Source organism: Ciconia boyciana, chromosome 1 (genome assembly GCF_034638445.1).
Source record: "Ciconia boyciana chromosome 1, ASM3463844v1, whole genome shotgun sequence".
Taxonomy (NCBI): domain Eukaryota; kingdom Metazoa; phylum Chordata; class Aves; order Ciconiiformes; family Ciconiidae; genus Ciconia; species Ciconia boyciana.
In genome coordinates this window covers 74228560-74246583 of record NC_132934.1, presented here as the reverse complement: position 1 = coordinate 74246583, position 18024 = coordinate 74228560, and the positions used below count along the sequence as shown (strand labels likewise).

Sequence of the window (18024 nt, the reverse complement as noted above, 5' to 3'; positions counted from 1 at the left end):
CTTTCTTGTAATTCTGTACTAGGAATTCTTGTTAAAATCAAATACATAATTTACCTTACTAAGAAGTATGGCAATAACTGGGAATATAATCACAAGTAGGACAAGAGTAAAACAAACTAGAGGCAACCAATAAACAATAATGTATACTGCAATGTGGTAGTGTTTTTTGTATCCAAACGGTTTTCAAAGAATTCTTCCCATAGCAGCAGAAACACTCTACGGTTACTTAAAAAAAAAGGTATAACATACATTTGGAACTTTGCAGAAATTTTATACACTGGACTTTGGAAGTCCTATAGAGTATCACTGAATCTTTCATATTTAAAGTTTTCCATTGGACAAACCTTTGAGCTTAGTTTTCATCCAAACACAAAAGTAGTAAATCATGTTTTCATTCCAATACCTAAATAAGAGGACTTTACTGAATGCAGAACAGTAAATGTGATTTTATGAAGTTACATTACACTACAGTGTTATCTCTGTCAGGTTTTACATCGTGACTGGAGAGACTGTGCCTATTTCTGTAATGGCCATTTTCATACTGTGCTTGAATAAATCCATCTGGGTGACACACCAATCATAGTACAGTTTCAAAAAGTGGAATAAAACTAAATTAGTGCACTGATTTCTGTCATGAGGAAAGCCTATTTTCATATCAGAACTACGGCTGGATACTTATTGAGCCATGATGATCTATAATATGTAAATTGTTAGTGCAGAGAGACAAGTGAAGGAAGAATACCTCCCATCTATCCAGCTTGCATATCCTGTATTCTGAATTCATTAAGAGAAAATACCTGAGTAATAGTATGGCATAAAGCCAAGCCATGCACTGTTGATAGTTACAGCTTTACAGCAGAGTACAACTCTGCCCAGATTAAAAAAAAAAAGCCAAGTCATCATTGTTGGACTGTGTGAGCACCACACGGTGGTATCACACACGGATCCAGCTGAAGGGGACCTTTCCATAGCTCTGATTATCTTCTTACTAATACAAATACTCCAGGACTCCATTGCCACTTGCATTAGTGGAAGTTTACATTATTGTACTGGTGGTATTTGCTATCACAAACATGTTTTCTTCAGATACACCATTCAGGCTGTATTTTCCACTGAACATGAGCTTTTGGCATAGGACAAAAGAAAAAAGCAGTGAGCTTCAAGTGTACATACTAAACTCTTTCATGACAACAGTGGCAGGATCAGCAACAGAAGCAGCAGGTTTCATGTGCAAACCAAGACGTTCAGATAAGGGAGGTATGGAAGAGGGAATTTCATTGTAAATTGTCTACTGGAGTTATATTTCAGCTCACAACTACTGCTTAGTGAGCAGGCTTTTTTTAGGAAGGAACAATTCAACATCGAGTCTTCAGTGAACCCCTTTGAGGATGAAGATGCTATCTTACACTGGGGAGCAGCATCCCATCAAAACCTCATTCGTAAGCTCACATGCAGTATGTAAAGAAAAGGGAAAACACATGCCATTCCTGATAGCTGGATTCAGAAAGTATATCGCTGAATCAAGCCCAAACCCCATACTTTAAAATAAGTTTAATCACTAGCAATTCCTCTTTAGCCTTTAGTGTTCAGAATTTCTAGTAAGACACTAACTAGATTCCCCTCCAGTAGTTCCTCTCCATTGAGCTTGCTAAAAAAAGCATCACTATAGCCACTTTTGCTCACAGTGTCCTTTCCACTTTACGGTTCTCTCCAGCAGTTTGAATTACTCAAATATATACCCTGATTGGCCTCCTGCTTTTCTGGAGATGCAGCTCCTAGTAAGTCCAAGCCAGTATGGAATTTTTGCTCTCATCACTCAGCCAAGTGAAAAAAAAGAATCTGAAAACAGAATTTACCCTGTAAGCCATTCTTTTCTGAAGAAAAACAGACACAAAAAAATAAATCAAAGAGCATAGTCAAGGAAGTGCTTTTTGTCAGGAATACCTCTTTGGGGCCTCTTCTAGGTGGCTGGGCAAGCATCACGGGTGGCTTCAGGAGACACTTTGGAAGCAAAACTATTTTTTGTGAAGAGTAACAGATTTAGCTTTGGGTTGGTTTTTTTTTGTTCATTGCAACTATGTAATCTTTTCTTAAATGTAGAATACTTATCCCTCTTACTCACATCATTTGGATTAGAATGCCTAAACATTTTGGCACTTCAGATATTCTTCATATGGATCAAAAAAACTTAAACATGAACATGTGAGAAGATTCATATCCTTAGACCACACCATCATGCAACAGAATTCACTTCCATAGATTTGCAGGATCTCTGCCTCACACAGAATAACTTCAGTAATATTACAAATACCAAAATAATACATGTCTCCATCAGTATGTATATATACATATATGCACTCACATACACGTATATACAATATACACACAGGTTTCTTGCACATTCTTCTGTGAGATGCTCACAAACTTCAGAAGCTGATTTGCATTTTAAAGATTTATTAAAATAGTCTTAATCATAGTGATCTAAAGCTCACCTGAACAGCACTTAAATAAGCAAACTGAAAATTCATTCTTAAAGCACTTCAGCACAATCTCAAAGGTCTCAGGAAAGATCCTTCTACAGGTCTCAAGCTCTCTCTTTCAAAAGAGCCTGAGCATGTAACATAGGAGGACTTTGCGCATGTAAAGTCGCTCATCAGTGCGGACCTTAATTTAGTTTCCATACTTTCAGCGTACATGAAGCAATAAAAAAAGTGCATACCTTCTGGCGGCATGCCACATAAGCATGTTTCCTTAATGGACTTCTGGTCACATGGAAACATTTCTAATATAAACCAGTGAAACTGTAAATACTCCTTTTTCTCCTGATCTCATCCCATCCTCGTATTAAAAAAGATTAAATATTTTAACTTATAAACAATAAAAATATTGATTAGAATTAGATATTCATCTTCCAGGTTGCAGAATTTTCATAGTGTCTCATCACTGAAAATGCAGCCGTTTCTAGAGATGAATCCAGGAGCCGATCAACAGCATACAACACTGTTACAGCACAGTTCACAGCAAGAAATTAACACATTGGATATAATTAAAAAAAAATTCACCAACTAACTGAAGAGATTCTATGTCTTCATCTCTAAAAAACACAAGAGGCTTTAAAAGTAAGCATCCTGAGGAAGATAAAACATAGCCTACTTTATCATATGTGGCTCTATGCCAGCATCTCTACATGACCTCTGTTTAGCCTCCAACAGCATTTACATGCACCTAAAAATTCTGGTCCATGTTCTGCCCTTGAATGTGTACATGCAGCTCCCACTGAAGTCAATGGCAGCTGCGTCGGCACAGCTGAGAGTGGAATTCAACCTTATGTACTGCTCATTATCAGAGATGAAGTCAGCTCTTTTGAAAACTCAGCGAGTCTTGAAACCACCCAAGAAAGCGTTCCTCCCCAGAAAGAGACTCCCCAACAAAAAGTGCAAAACTCACGTTTTAGTCATTTTAGTGGTGCTTCTGCAAGAGACAAAAATCAAAAGGAAGGTGCTATGCTCATGCAGTTCATACTCACAAAGTATCGTATGTAGTGCTGTGCCTTATATATGAATACATATATATATATGTATGCATGGGTGTATTTTTCTGAGTGGGAGAGGCTGTATTGCAGATGTAGTCAAGTCTCAGCTCTGGAATTACTGACACTCACCAGCTACCTCAGACCCTTTACGCTTTCAAGCACCATTTATTGTAGGCAATATTAAAATGTGTGGTTTCTAAAAAGAGCAGCTTTTTCCTCTTCACATTAAAAACAGTAACGAAGAGCTAAAAATCTTTCTTCTGGCTTCCCTTTCTCACTGTATTTCTTTACTTCTTTTATTTATTTATTTATTACTTTTATAGTTAAGCCAAACGGGATGGTAACCTCTTATGACTCACCCAAGGCCAAACAAAAACTGCAGGGCAAATCCGGTACAGAAAACAGATGTTGTGATACCCTCGTGTGAGGGTATTTTAGCCCTCAGGAGACAGGAATGTTAAGCTTTACGTGGTGAAGACAAGACAGGCAACTGGCTCCCTCCTTACGCTGCCCCATCACTAGCCCCTCTCTCCCACCTTCGAAGCACTGGGCCACGGTCTCTCCCTCTCCAGGAAGCCATGTACAGCCCTGCCTGTGAACCTGGGAGAGAGGAAACAGGCAGGAGGCCACAGCACTGCACTGCAGCCAGAAAGGGGGTGCCCTAGCAAAGCCCCATCTTCTCCGACACAAAACTCTGCAACTGGGGCTCTGCTCTGTGCACACCCCCTTGGCTCAGCGCTGGAGAATGCAGGAAGAGGCATATGCTATGTGTCTGCCCAGTGACCCGACGTGACAACCGCTCCCCTGCAAAGCCACCTTTCTCCTGCGTGGAGTGGTGCTGCTGCAGGGGGACACTTTGGGATTCTTTCCAATACTGTTAAATCGAGATATTTGGAGAGTACGGCACTAGATGCTCACAGGTACTACTTAATACTGCTGTGGCTTGTAGATGCTGCATAAGTCTAGGATCACCACGTTACTTCGCTTCGAACACAAACCATAGATCACCATAAGGCATATGACACGCAGTTACTGAATGGCACTGGAGCTTCGCTGAAGTCTGTGGAATTAATATGATTTATGCTGGTTATGGGTCTGGCTTTTTTAATTTCAATTATTAGAAAATTATGTTCGAGTTGTCAGCATGATGATAACAGTAATGCTAATATACTCTGCTTCTTAGAGTTGACTAAGTGGTGGCCTGTTGTCTGTAAATTAACATGAGGATGTAGAAATAACACCCTTTTGGAGCATACTGCAAGTTTTGAACGAATTTTAAAGGTTTTCCACTTACACCAGGTAATCAGTATATTTATTTCTCTGTCAGCAGCTGCTTAGGAGGGCCCCATGTTCAATGGAGACCTATTAGAAGGCATGTCCTGATCTCCAGCCTCAGCAGTGCATTTCTCTGGCATGCAATCCCCATTGCAAAGTTCTAGTAACTCAAAAACAAAGTTTAGATAACTGCAAAAATTGACATTGGGCCTAGAGTTTTTGGTGTTCAACATCCGTATTTTAAACAGGGTTCTTGGAGGGATCTACTTAAACAAGGCACAGATTTTCAAGTCCTCTCTATGCTTAAGAGCTCCCATTGTGGCCATCTGCCTACCTACTTGGGATGCTGAAATCTCCACCCATGAAAACCTGGTTTTCAGATCTAGCCTCAATGCAGATGCCAGATTCATTCCAAAGGGGCCAAACCTAAGAACTGCAAGTATCAGCCAAGGAGAGCTGAATGCCTTCAATTCATAATGCTATTAGCACATGCTGACAAAGTTCGTATCTCGCCAGTACATAAAAATTGTACCGATTTATCTGTATCAATATAGTCAAAGCTACATAGATGCATTCCAGTATGCCCACTCACCTATTGCTCACCTCTTTGCAAGTAAAGACATGGCTCCACTCCCACTAGTGTCTGCAAACCAGCATACCATTTCTGCAAACTCTATATGTACAACCCTCCATAGTGCCACAGGTACACGTGCCCCGAGTCCATGATGACGGCACTTTCCTTAGGACTTGTGGTGCATAACCCCACCAGCGAGATGTCACATCCTTACCCAGAACTGCAATACAATACAAAAAGCACGTATGCCTTCAGCATGTCAGAGAATAAGGTTGTGTTACGTGTAAGGAGTCAGAGTGAATTTGTACTTGGGCCATTTCAGTGCCTTCCCCTCAAGTTCTTCTTTGAAAAGAGGCGGTTTCTCTTCCGTTCTTAACGACACCTTTTTCTGGATTTAAGTCCATCGGTTTTCTCCCACCATGCCCCTTCAGTTATTTCTTGAAACAAGGACATGCATTTCCAGTAAGGCCAAAGCAGAGAAGAGGCACGTGTGAGCCCAGCTCGTACCCTTTGACTTCCCGTTTCGGTGCAGATTCTGCACGGCTATTCTGGGACTGCCAGAGCCGCGCAGCAGAAAAGCATCAAACATTCAGGGGAATCCCCTTCTGTCACTTTTATTATTCTGGCAAAAAATTAGTGATGATGTGTCTTCTTAGACATGGTACTGGGCAGCAGGGTGTTCTTTATTTTAAGTAAAGGCAGGAAATGAGTAATAGATTTCCTCTGCAGTCAAACTGGGGCTTGAGGCTGGCTGGTTGAGAGAGCTTTAGCCTCTCAATATTTCAACTTTGTGCTAAATGGGGAATAGTAACAATCCCTACTACTTCCATCATTTTTGCACGTTTCAAGTTCAAAAATATTAACTACCTGTGAGCCTCATCCTGTACCTCTGTAAGGAATATCCTCATCTCACCAGCTGGGAAACCAAGGCCAAGAGAGGTCTACAGACACATGGAGAGGACAAGAAGCCACCGCTCCCTCACGTGGCACTAACTTCTTTTCCCTATCATTTCCCACCATTAATAAAACCAGTTCTGTTCCCCCAGTGGTAAAAATGATGGGATTGCTTTTATTTTTTTTAATATATATATATTTATATATGAGACATATATATATCTATCTCTGTTCAGAACAGGTCCAGATGCCCTTGCGATAAAATCCCCACACAGCCACCTGTGCTTTGTTTACATTAGGCCTCCTCCTACCATTACTCCCACTGATGAAGCTAAACAACTGTTAATAAAGTTTTAGTGGGGGAAGATGTTTTTGCAGGCAAAGCAGCTGTTAGCTCACAGCACCAGCTCATGTTTAAAACTCCTCTTTACCTGGATGACAGCAGCCCAGTTTCTGTGTGTGTTTAATCTTTTAGCAATATGGACAGCGACGGCTTTTTGCCTAGCAGGGCTGAAGAGCCACACCAGCCACCTTCTCCATGTAGAAAATCAAGTGAAAGGAAAGATTTAAAGCTAAAGAAGACAGCAACAAAAATGGACCGCACAACTTAATTATTAATGCACTAAGGAGAATCAGACAAGAGAACGACTTTGCAAACAAATCTGGAAAAAAAATGAAGTTGTTTCCATTTCAGAGGAATTTGAAATGTTTACTGAACTAGTATCTTAATTCCATTTGGGCAATGACTACTTAAAAACAAAATGTAACAAAATTCTATGGTAGAGTAAGTTCATTTTGACAGTACGGATTTTCTACTGTGACTCTACTTAAACTGATACACACTCCCCGAGACACCACTCTCCTACACGGAAAGGTCACTGATGGCTTTGCAGTTCCTGCCGTACACTTCTGTCTTTTTGGGGTCCTCACTGCTTATCTCCACGCTATTGTTGACTACCTTTATGATCTGACACCACACTTACACTGCAGGCAATGAGACTAGTATTACTGTCATGTTATTTATTTCCAACTTTGCCACTTAAAAAAAAAATCTTCTTCTATTGAAGTTATGCAAAATACAGAACTTGGAAACATATTAGGCTGATTAACATTTTGATTGACTTCCTCTCAGAAGAGCAGTCTCACTTTGTAACCTTTATAGTCAAGGTGGCAGTCCTATTTTCTACCCTCGTTCTGTTTTACTCTTCTCTGCTGGCACAACCAAATTGGGTCTGTGGGGACTGGATTCGCCCCATTTTCCTCAGAAGGTCAACTCATGCTGGAGAACAGAGCTCCAACTTCTCCTAAGTGTTTGTACTGAATATGCTTTCCTGCCACTGACTTCCCTTTCCTCAAACTCAAAATGTTAACACACTTCCAGTATTTCTACTAAACAAGCATCACCAGCTTTCAGCTTCTTCCCATCATCAAGAAACCCACTGAAGTCTCTCAGCTAACCTAAATCTCCTGTTGACCCACAAGCTTCCAACTTACCCTCTTGCTGCTGCTATCCCCAAACCCTGGCTTACTCCCAGTACACTAAATGACATGGTGAATCTCTGTAGGTCACAGGAGATTACGGGGTCCAACTACCCTTGCTGTTTTCCATATAGTACTTTTGGTTCCCTCCTTTTGTAGCCATCTTAAGAGGTGAATAAACTAAGAGAAAGGTCACCCACGTTAATATACCCTTTATATTTTTCTTACATTAAGTATTCAGTCTCTTTAAATAAGAAAATACGGGCATGCACACTGTCTCCCATCCACAACAATGCAGACTGTGCGCACGGCCAGCGTGCAGGGCACAGCGCCATGCCAAGGCAATTACATGGCTTCTGGCGGTGAGAGGCACGAGAGGGAGACTGCTGCCAGCCAACCAAGAGCAAGGGCACATCTACCCCCACGTGCGTGTGCCAACACGTGTCAGGACTCCAGTAAATTGAAAAGCTGTTGTTGCATAGACATTTTGCACCACTCTGAATGACTGCGATCTGCAGAAGCTATGGAGAACCAGGCCTCCCCGGGAGCCCGTTTATTATAAAGTTGCACTATCTGCTCCTTGGCCACTAGCACAAGCGGGTGATCTGTTTTCCCCAGCGAAGGCAACGTTTTATTCAGGTCCTGTCTCCCTCCTGCCCGCTCTTTCAGCTTCACATATGCTCCAGCATCAGTAGAGCTCAGACAACTCCTAAGACTCCACTGCTGAGGCTGTCTCATCGGGTTTTTGTCTGATTCACAGACACTGCCCATACTCATATGGTTTTTCTTTTTCCTTAGTCTTCTTGCTATCTCTGCTTGGTTTTACACACTCAGCCACTCAGCTATTTCTGAGGAAAACCTGCTTTTCCACTAGCAATGCTCTGTCTTGTGTCAGCCTTCTTCAGTTTTTACTTTGGTGGATCCTGCTGCTCTAGGTCGGTTCAGAGGTGGAGCCGCCAATCTGCCATTTCCTACGGTACTTTAAAGAGATACCCGCTCCCCAAGCTGATGAATAAAAGCAGACACCTTTTTTTCTGAATTTTCATCTATAAATCAAATTTCTAAATGTTTCTATTATACTTGCATCCAAAGTTTCCTAATTTCTTACTCATTAAGGAAAATTAAATTGAATATGCCAGACTTCAGCTCTGCTTAAAACTTCCATAAACTTTTCATAAAACAAAATTAATACTGTTTTTACCTAAGTTATCGCTACCCAGCACTACCATCTAAAATTGAGGGCTTAAAATAACTCAGTAGTGACCTGTAAGAAAAGCAGGAATTTCAGATTTTGAAGTAAAATTACAGAGATGGAAAGCTGAATTTAATGAAGACATTCAAATGCAAAAATAATGTGTGCTGTATAACAAACGATTCCTAAGAACAAGAACTCATGACTCAGAGACCATGAACAGGCTCACGACCGTTTATATGCCTCATGTTGTCCAAGCAAGAACAGAACGATGGAATAACCCATGAAATATCTGACACCAATGCCAATTTCACTCAGTAACAAAATACCCGTTGATGTCAGCAACATGCGATGAGGATCGTGACCCAATATGTCATTAAAAAACAACAGACCAACATAGAAGCACTGACCTAATGTGGTAGTGGGGTGCCAGTAAGAGCATTGAAATGGTGTCCCCTGCCCAGGTAACTGCAGTATACCTTTCCCGTAGCTTGGATGTACTTGGACTGTGGACATACTAATCAATAACCACATCCCTCTCTGTATACGCCATGGTGGGGAAAGAGAGAGGGAGAGTGGAGGGGCATGAGAGTAAGGATCATTTTAATTTTCCCTCATATTTTCTTCTTGTTAAAAAAAATTTGCATAGCCTTGTCTCTACTTCAAAGAGCTCATTTGAAAATCCACATCTAAACCCATTTAAAAAGAAAGTTAGAAATTACCAGCGAAGCAGAAATCCTCAGTCTCACCACCATGCTTGGTGTCATTTCCCCGTTTGTACTGCTGACCCAGGTCTTTTTTTTTCCTTCCCCCTTCTCACATTGTGAGCGCTTGACTGTGGCTGCTAGTCAAACATATCCTCAAGGGTCCCAGTGTTGTTCTATAAAACGATGAACAACCGAAAGAGATCAGCAAAACCCACCTCAGGGGTTCTGGGAGGGCCAGTAAGACGAGTACCCCGTTTTAACTGATTAATTCTGAGTAAAATTTAAAAAAAAAAGTGAGATTGAGGAATCACCAGAAGGAATTTTCAGTTTCCAGTAGTCTTGTCCACTAAATAAACACAAGCTGGGCTCCCTAAGGTGGGAACCAGGCACACACAGTTGCAATATCAGAAGAAAAATCACTCAAAAAAACCTTTTAAGGGTGAATTCCCTCCTGGGGCTAAAGACCAGCATAAAAAAGCACACCCAACTTTTGTGATTTCTTATCACAAGTCTAGCAAGATTGAGTCTTCTTCTCGAGTCCTTAGTTTCTGGAGCCACCTGATTGCATACGGGTATCAGTTTCCATTAAAAGAAAAAAAAATTACTGATGACCTGTAAGTGTTTACAGGATTACACCTGTAATGTTCACATGAAATTTAAGTAATACAGGCCTTGTGTTGTCCCTTTAGAAGTACAATGACCTGAAAGTTTAGGTATTACTAAGGTCCTGTTTTTCAAAAGTACTTTCTTAAGTTCCACTAACTTTTACATTGTTGTATTTTTCTTTTTTTCTCTGGTTAACTACAGAATTGCAAGCAGCCAGAAACATTAGTAATTCCTAAAAATAGCCATCCTCTCCTCCTTTCCAAATTTAGAAATATATGGCATTTCTCAGGAAAATGGAGAATTAAAGCATTCACTAAAATAAAGGTGAAGTGTCCTATTTTTGCCTTTTCAGTCAGCTTTTTTTTTTCCTCTTGACTCCCCTTTTCATCTTCGTATCCCTAATCCTCATTTCCTCGCTCCTATTTTTACTCTGGGGAGTAACTGTCACCATTACTCACATTGTCCAACTCTTTTCAGTTTTCCCTCATTTTCAGTTCATTCATCCCTTGCTTCCTTCCACTTCAAGCTCCTTCTCCCCAGCTCAGCTTTTCCCTAATAAAACTGCCTCAGAGCAGCACGCTTCTCCAGCTCTATTTAAGTCCCACTTCAATGATCATAAAAGGGCATAAACATATAGCTGGGAAAAAAAATTTGAGACTTTTACTGCTGATAGAAAAAAAAAAAAGGATTACTAATTTATGTATGAAATAAGGTCAGACTCAGTTGGCAGTCTGATGCAAAAGAAGAAACAAACATTTCTGGAGATGCAAAAGGGCTATTTCAACTTAAAGTATTTCAATTCTTCATTTCCAGAGGCTTTGCTTAAAAATTCTTTACTTAAACACACCCTCAGTAAGGTTCTGAAGGATTTATGATCCTAAACGCAAAAGAAAGCTTTCATTTTTGATTCTGTAAAATAACTTCTGTTCAGCTGAAACAAAAGATCTTCCCCCCACCCAAAAAAAGAACCTTCTCCAAAATGTTTCTATTTGATGTGAAGTAACTGTAATCCTCAGAACAACCAACAAACTGAAAAATCTACTTTTGTGTAAAGTGTTCTGGATCCCTTTGGGATGAAGGGCACTGTATCAGCCCTAGAAATAATTAACCAACATCTAAGGAATGCCAAATGAGCCTCTGCATTACGCGTTAGATCTTCCTACCTTCCAAACACTATTAATGTTAAGAGAACTGTATCTGTGACTCCAATGGATGACAAATCATTCTTCTTTTTCTAAATATTTACTTGCCACTGTGCCATCCCTTGATCTACTATCTTCCCACCACCAACACCCTCTCCCTTCTTCCAGGCGTTTATTGCTTGTGTGACAATGACATCTTTTCCGTCATCCCCTTGACAAAACTTGACCCAGCTCTCTGGAAGCATCTCCTAATGCCCACCTCCTTTCTCCACCCTTTTCGGGAAGCCGCAGCACTGCGTGGAGGAGAGCTGGTGCATCCCTACTCATCACTCTTCTCCTCTCCTCCCTCAGGTGTCCTCCCCTCCCACACCAGCACACTGCAGACTTCCCTTTCTTCCACGGTGTCGTCTGAGCGTGGGGCCGAGATCAGCAGCTGGGCGAGCCATGGCCTGAGCATCCCCAGCAGAAACCCTGGCATTTCCACCCTCATACAACCACTGATGTACTTTCAGGTCCTTCAGCGAGTTTGTGCCTTGGCAGCTAGCTTCTTAACAACCCAGCCTGGAAACCTCAACTGAAATAAAAATGAGCACAGAGAAGAGTACCGGCCCTTCATTTCCCTGAAGAGAAGTCAACATGCCAACATCCATACCTCCTACCTTTACTGATGTAAATTGAAATAATTTCACCTTTAATTTCCCGTCTCATTTCTCATTTTACACGCCACCAAAGCTCAGTCAAACAAAAGGTATACTTACCAGCACCAGCTCTTAACTGTTTGTCCCTGGGACTCCCTCTCCTCTGCTCTCGCAGCAGACCTGTCTGGTGAGGCTCCTTAACTACCCGCTCCTTCCCTCACAGATACCCTCCATCCAGCCCACCTGGAGCAGATGAGCACAAAACGCTGTCCCTGAACAGAAGGAAATTTACTGGATAGCCAGTAATTATCAGTGAATATTACCAATCCCACAGAGGGCAAAGAAATCTCTGTTACAAAATCAAAGCATGAAAGTGCAGTCCTTTGTGTAAAAGGGAGAGGGAAAGGTAACTTTTCTAATTGAAAATTAAAGCAAGAAGCACGATACTAGCAAAGTATATTTATTGTGTTAACGTACCATTTGTCTTCTGGGCAAGTTACTAAAGGTCATTTGTTCTTCATGGCAAGTGTTGAAAATAGTTTATGTTGTGGGTCTAACTTAAAGGAACAATGTCAAAACCCTCAGGCCCAAAATGACCTTTTTATGCCAACACAGAGATCTAAATCTCTTACTGAGGATAGTGGTGATGTTTGCATTTCTCTCTCTCCCCCTCCCTTCTCCTTCTACCCCCCCCTCCCCTTCACATGAAATACCTCACCACAGAAGACAGCACGGACTGCAAAGGTAATGTGCCCACTCCACACCTCATGCTGCTCATCCCTTGCTCTGCCCATCCTGCCAGACACCCAAGGCAAGCAGCTTGCTGATGTGCCTGGCTCCCAAACCGCCCTCCAACCAAGTGAAAGGTAGCGCATTTGTGAGAGAGAGAAAAGGGAGGGGAAGGTATCAGACCTACCCTCGCCTCCTGGAAGAAAAGGAGCACATGCTGCCATGTGCTCCAGAAGGTAGGGCATGGTGACATGGTCAGCTCTTGTTTCAAAAACCGGCGACGATGCTGTTTTCCTGCCTAAACAGAGCTTCCTGGGGTCACATCTAGCTGCTTCTCTCAGGAGGGCCTGGCTGTAACAGGGGGAGGACCAGTGTTGCTAAGGCGCTGCCGATGAAATAAAAACCTGTATGATAGACACACAGAGAGGCAGACAGATACGTAGATGGATTTGAATAAGAAGTTCAAGGCTCTGAATGGTTGCGGACTGGCAAAACACCTGGAGCCTCACGTGATAATTTAAAACACAGCCCATCTGTACTAGTGCACAGGTGCTCTCTCTTAAGTGTTAGTGTAAGATCAACGTGGTGGCCTCATCCTCCTGCTCCGTGTTGTCACATTATCCTCAAGTCTCTTTAGTCTGAGCATATTGTGAGCTCCTGCAGATGTGGGACACAAAAAGACACCAAACAGCACTTTAGAAGAAGGAACTACGATATACGCATCGTGGAACTGTAAACACCTTTTCACTTCCGAGGAGACAATCCTGCTGCACTGGGTGAGGCTGCACCACTGCTGCCTGCATTGCTGCCGCTCTCTTCTGCGGGTGAAGAGAGACTTTCTGTTCTCCACAGCCGTCATTCCCACGCTTCTGAGCCACACCTGCGATTTCTGACATATGATAACATCACATGCATGAGACATATGAGAGTACAGGCAACATGTCATGTTCTCCTACCCCACGCATCCCCCACAGGGCTCCATGTAGAAGATACGCCTTTTCCAGGCTGAATCCCTCAAGGTGAACACCTCCCATGAACTAACACTGAGCAGGCTTAGCATAACCTTTCAGAAGGCACCCAGCACTTTGCAGGATTTAAATGCAAAAGCCTCAAAAAGGCAAAGCTCATTTTCCTGAATTCCCAGCTCTGGCTGCCATTTGTGACAGACTTCACACATTTATGTGCTGCCCTGTCACATTTGGGTGGCAAAAAAATGGCAAAGTATAGATGCCGTGACAAGTAGATGAGACATGTTTTTCCTCTTTAGTGTTCTTAGGCTCAGATTTCCCTTCAACACATAGAGGAAGAGAAAAAACCCTTGGGGCAGACAGAAACAGTTTAAGAGTTTAGTTACTTGGTAATTGTGAAAAGGATTTTAAAAAATTAAAAATTAAAACATTATGAAATATAGAGCAACCTTGGCCCTTCTGAAATTCTAAGTGGAGACTTTAATATGTGTAGACTAATGTAATAAATAAAAATATGCACAGGCATATATTCTAATACATATTTTTATTCACAGATCTTATGACTGAATTTCTATATTAGATGCATGAACTACATTAATGAGTTTCCTGGATACATTTTTTCTTTTTCAGATGGTTGGAAAGACTTGTAGAGAAAAATATAGTAACAATTCAGCCAAGATTATGGTTCCTGGTTATGATTCCTACCATATTTATCTAATATTTATTTTCCTTAATGTAAGGATCCAAGAGCAAACTAGTTATCTGACTATCTAACAGGTCCTCTTGGAAGGCAATGGGAAATCCAACTATATTTAATACTAGCCATACACTTTAAAAAAAAAAAAAAAAGGTGCTATGGTTAAGGGTGGGAGATTTAAGCAGGATACCATATCCATACCAAGTCTTACATAGTGGTGATTCTTGTTTTGATGATTCTTGTTTTGATTTTGCACTTGATGGTGGGTATTAATGTTACAAGAGAAATACTCAGTTCACAGATGGAAAATCTCCCAGGGCCCCTGCGAAGCCTCTACAAGGGCAGTCATCATCAGACTTTTCAGGGTTCATTGGTTGGCTCACAAATGTATGAAATATTGCCCCGTAAAACACATATAAATAAATAAACCTACAATTAGATTTACCCACACACACTGTTTGTTTCCTTTTTGCAATGAGTATATGCACTTTTATTAGTCAAAAGTAAGTATTGACACACAACAAGATTTAAAGTCAGAGTTACCACTTGGGTGGTATACCCTTGACTCAGACATGTCGCAGGATTTCCTTTAATGGGCAAATTAAAGACTTCAGTAAACTCTGTCCTACACAGCTGTAGTTAACACCAAGTATCTAATAGTAACTCTGACCTTAATCAAGCTTCAGTATGGAAATTTTATTTCACTTTAATCTCCTGTGTCTGTTTCAAAGCAGAATGTCCAAGTCAAATCCAAGGGCTGAAAATAGGTTATTTTAAATTGTGAGATATTAAATATTCTAGCTGAAATCTTGGCTCCTTTGAATTCCACAGCAAATATCCCATTCACTTCAATAGTGCCAAGATTTTTACCATGGAGAATAGCCTGGAATTCAGTTTGTAAAGGTGAAGCAATAAAGAGCCTGAATCAACTCCCACTGAAGTCCATGGACAGACTCCTATTCACAGCAATGGAGTGGATCAGACTCTAAGCCCATCTTGGCAGAGCTAGGAGCCATACCCTCACAGATAGTGAAAGAATTGTTGTAAATGCCAGACAGAATTAGGAAGTACAAGAACACCCAGTACTTTATACAGTGTTTTACAAGAAGTTCAAAGCTTTAAACTGGACATAAAGTTAAACAAATTGCAATTAGATTAAGAATCAGTCATTTCAATGTATTAAAAACCCAAGCTAAGTTTTCCTGTAATGCTTGAAGTAGGCAGAGCAGAATAACAATTTACTTAAATGTAAAAGTAAACCTGTAAGAGAGAGAGACAGAAAGACAGAAAATAGAATAAACTCGGGGGACGACAAAACAACAACAACAACAAACCTAAAAAACCCCCATAAATTAAAGAATTAACTCTAGCTTTCAGGGATGGCTCTATGATTTCATCTATGTTTTTGGCTTCTATGTACACTGTAGTGAATCACGCTGTATTGAAAGACGAAAAATGCTCACGACTGGATTAGAAAGAACGACTCATAATTGACATTGCCATGAAAAATGTTTGCAACACAGAATTAGGTTTCCAACCTTGGCCTATTAATTTAATCTAAAACATAGAAACAGCTATCAAGAATATTTCACACAGATTGGCTTTGCTTCCAAGGGTTTCCCTGTGGCAAAGTAGACTCCGCTGTTGTGTTATTTTGTGGGACCTGCCCTTTCATGATATTGGTAGGACTGCATTCAAACCTGACCAAGCAAGTGGCCACATGCTTGGAATTTGTTTATTGCTTTTTATCCTACTCTCCATAACAAGTTAATTGCTTTGAAACAATGCATTATAGACAGCAATGGCTACAGTATGCAGTTGAGACGTGACAGCAATGAAATGAAAGGAAAAAAGACATGTGGAAGGAGGATGGATTGAAGAAAGGCAGAGGGGCAAAACACTATGAGTACCAAGTCTATCATTTGTATCTTATTAGGAAATGCACGATCCCTATGAAGATCTAACATGTATGTGCAAAGAACACTTCTTCCGGAACATGCTGTAAACAGCAAGTAAACTCTTCCAGCTGGGATCAGTGTGCTGCTTAAAGACCACAGAGGGACTATAAACTCAAAGCAGCCTGCAGGACGGGGAAAGCAGAGATCCCACTCACTGAACAGCAGTACGATCCACGCAGAGCCCTCTGCAGACAGACCAGTGAAAGGCAATCCCATCTGATGTGAAGGCAGAGCAAAGATGCAGTACAAGAGAATTTTTCAGGGCTAGCGGTATAGGCTGTCAGTCCTCACATCAGCTTGGGAACTATTCATAGAATCACAGAATATCTCAAGTTGGAAGGAAGCCATAAGGATCATGGAGTCCAACTCCCTGGTCCTCGCAGGACTACCTAAAACTAAATCATATGACTAAGAGCATTATCCAGACGCTCCTTGAACTCTTGACAGGCTTGGTGCCGTGACCATTTCCCTGGGAAGCCTGTTCCAGTGACCCACCACGCTCTCAGTGAAGAACCTTTTCCTAATGTCCAATCTGAACTTCCCCTGACATATTGCAACAAAAAATTATTGTTTCACCCTTTTTGCTCGTAGCTTGGTTTCCAGTTTTGTAATCAAGAGCGTTACCCATTGCTCCATTAGATTAAAAGGACACGTTCTTCCTGTTAAACTCATCCAACATTTTAAAGCAAGTGTTGGTCAACCTGATAATTTGGATACTTTCACTTTCCTTAAGGGTAAGAAGTGCATACAGAAGCACCACTGCAGACAAAACTTTTGAGAGCCTGAAGCACGCGACAAGCGTAGAATCCCAGGAACCTGGTACATCACCCACTCAGCTGAGAAATTCCAACAAATGCCCAGCACTACCAAGTACCACAACATATAAAGAAGTCTCCTCTGGCACGCTTTCAGCAGCAGCCCTGGTTAAGGCCAGGGACAACTTTGTACCTTGATTCTCCATGTTGACTCCCTAGAGGAAGAAGGACACAAGCCCAATTTCCCATGAAAGAGATGATCGCGCACACTGGTACCCAGAGTGAGAAAGATGTAGGCGGCCAAGAATCCCATCTGAAGAATCCACTGAAGGACAAAAAATGAAAAATGTAGAGCTCCATAAAAGGAATGCACCACGCTAACAAAGTCAACCAGAAAGGGCATAGGGGAAATTTAGACAGCTAAGAAGGAATCTGAAAAGTACATGTTTGGAGAGGTTAAAAAAGGAAAGAAAAAGGGTAAGCCAGTCTTCAACTAGATTTAAATATTGAAAACATCTCCTATTCCCAGTGACAAAACAATTTTCAAGAAACATGTTAGTCTAACAATTTTGAATTTAAAAATGGCAAGAGGAAAAGGGTAAACTTAATTCAAAATATAAGCAAGATTTTCAATTACAATTATTTGAAATTCCAACCTCTGGACCTGAAAGAGTCCAAATGCATTTTATGTTCATTTTTCAGAACACTGATACCTAGGCAAAGGCAAGAAGGGTACTCTCTCATCTGCTAAGTGCACTCGTCAAAAACAAATGAAGACACATAAAAGAAAACAGAAAACTCCTCCCTGTGCATAATGGAAGAGGAAATGGTGAAGGAATAAGTGGTTTATTTGGGGACCTGCATCTTTTGAGCATCAA

General features: G+C 41.2%; 1 protein-coding gene across 19 annotated transcripts in view; it reads right to left on the bottom strand.

Annotated features, from left to right (window-relative positions):
* The window catches only part of SOX5 (SRY-box transcription factor 5), a 721637-nt gene that overhangs the window by 596650 nt on the left and 106963 nt on the right, over positions 1 to 18024 (bottom strand). For 9 of the 19 annotated variants that reach the window (XM_072874906.1, XM_072874851.1, XM_072874898.1 and 6 more), the window contains one exon: positions 17340 to 17471. The exons of the other annotated variants lie outside the window; for them this stretch is intronic. The gene's annotated coding sequence lies outside the window, so the exon portion shown is untranslated. The remainder of the gene's footprint in view (positions 1 to 17339; positions 17472 to 18024) is intronic. 19 annotated transcript variants of the gene reach the window in all.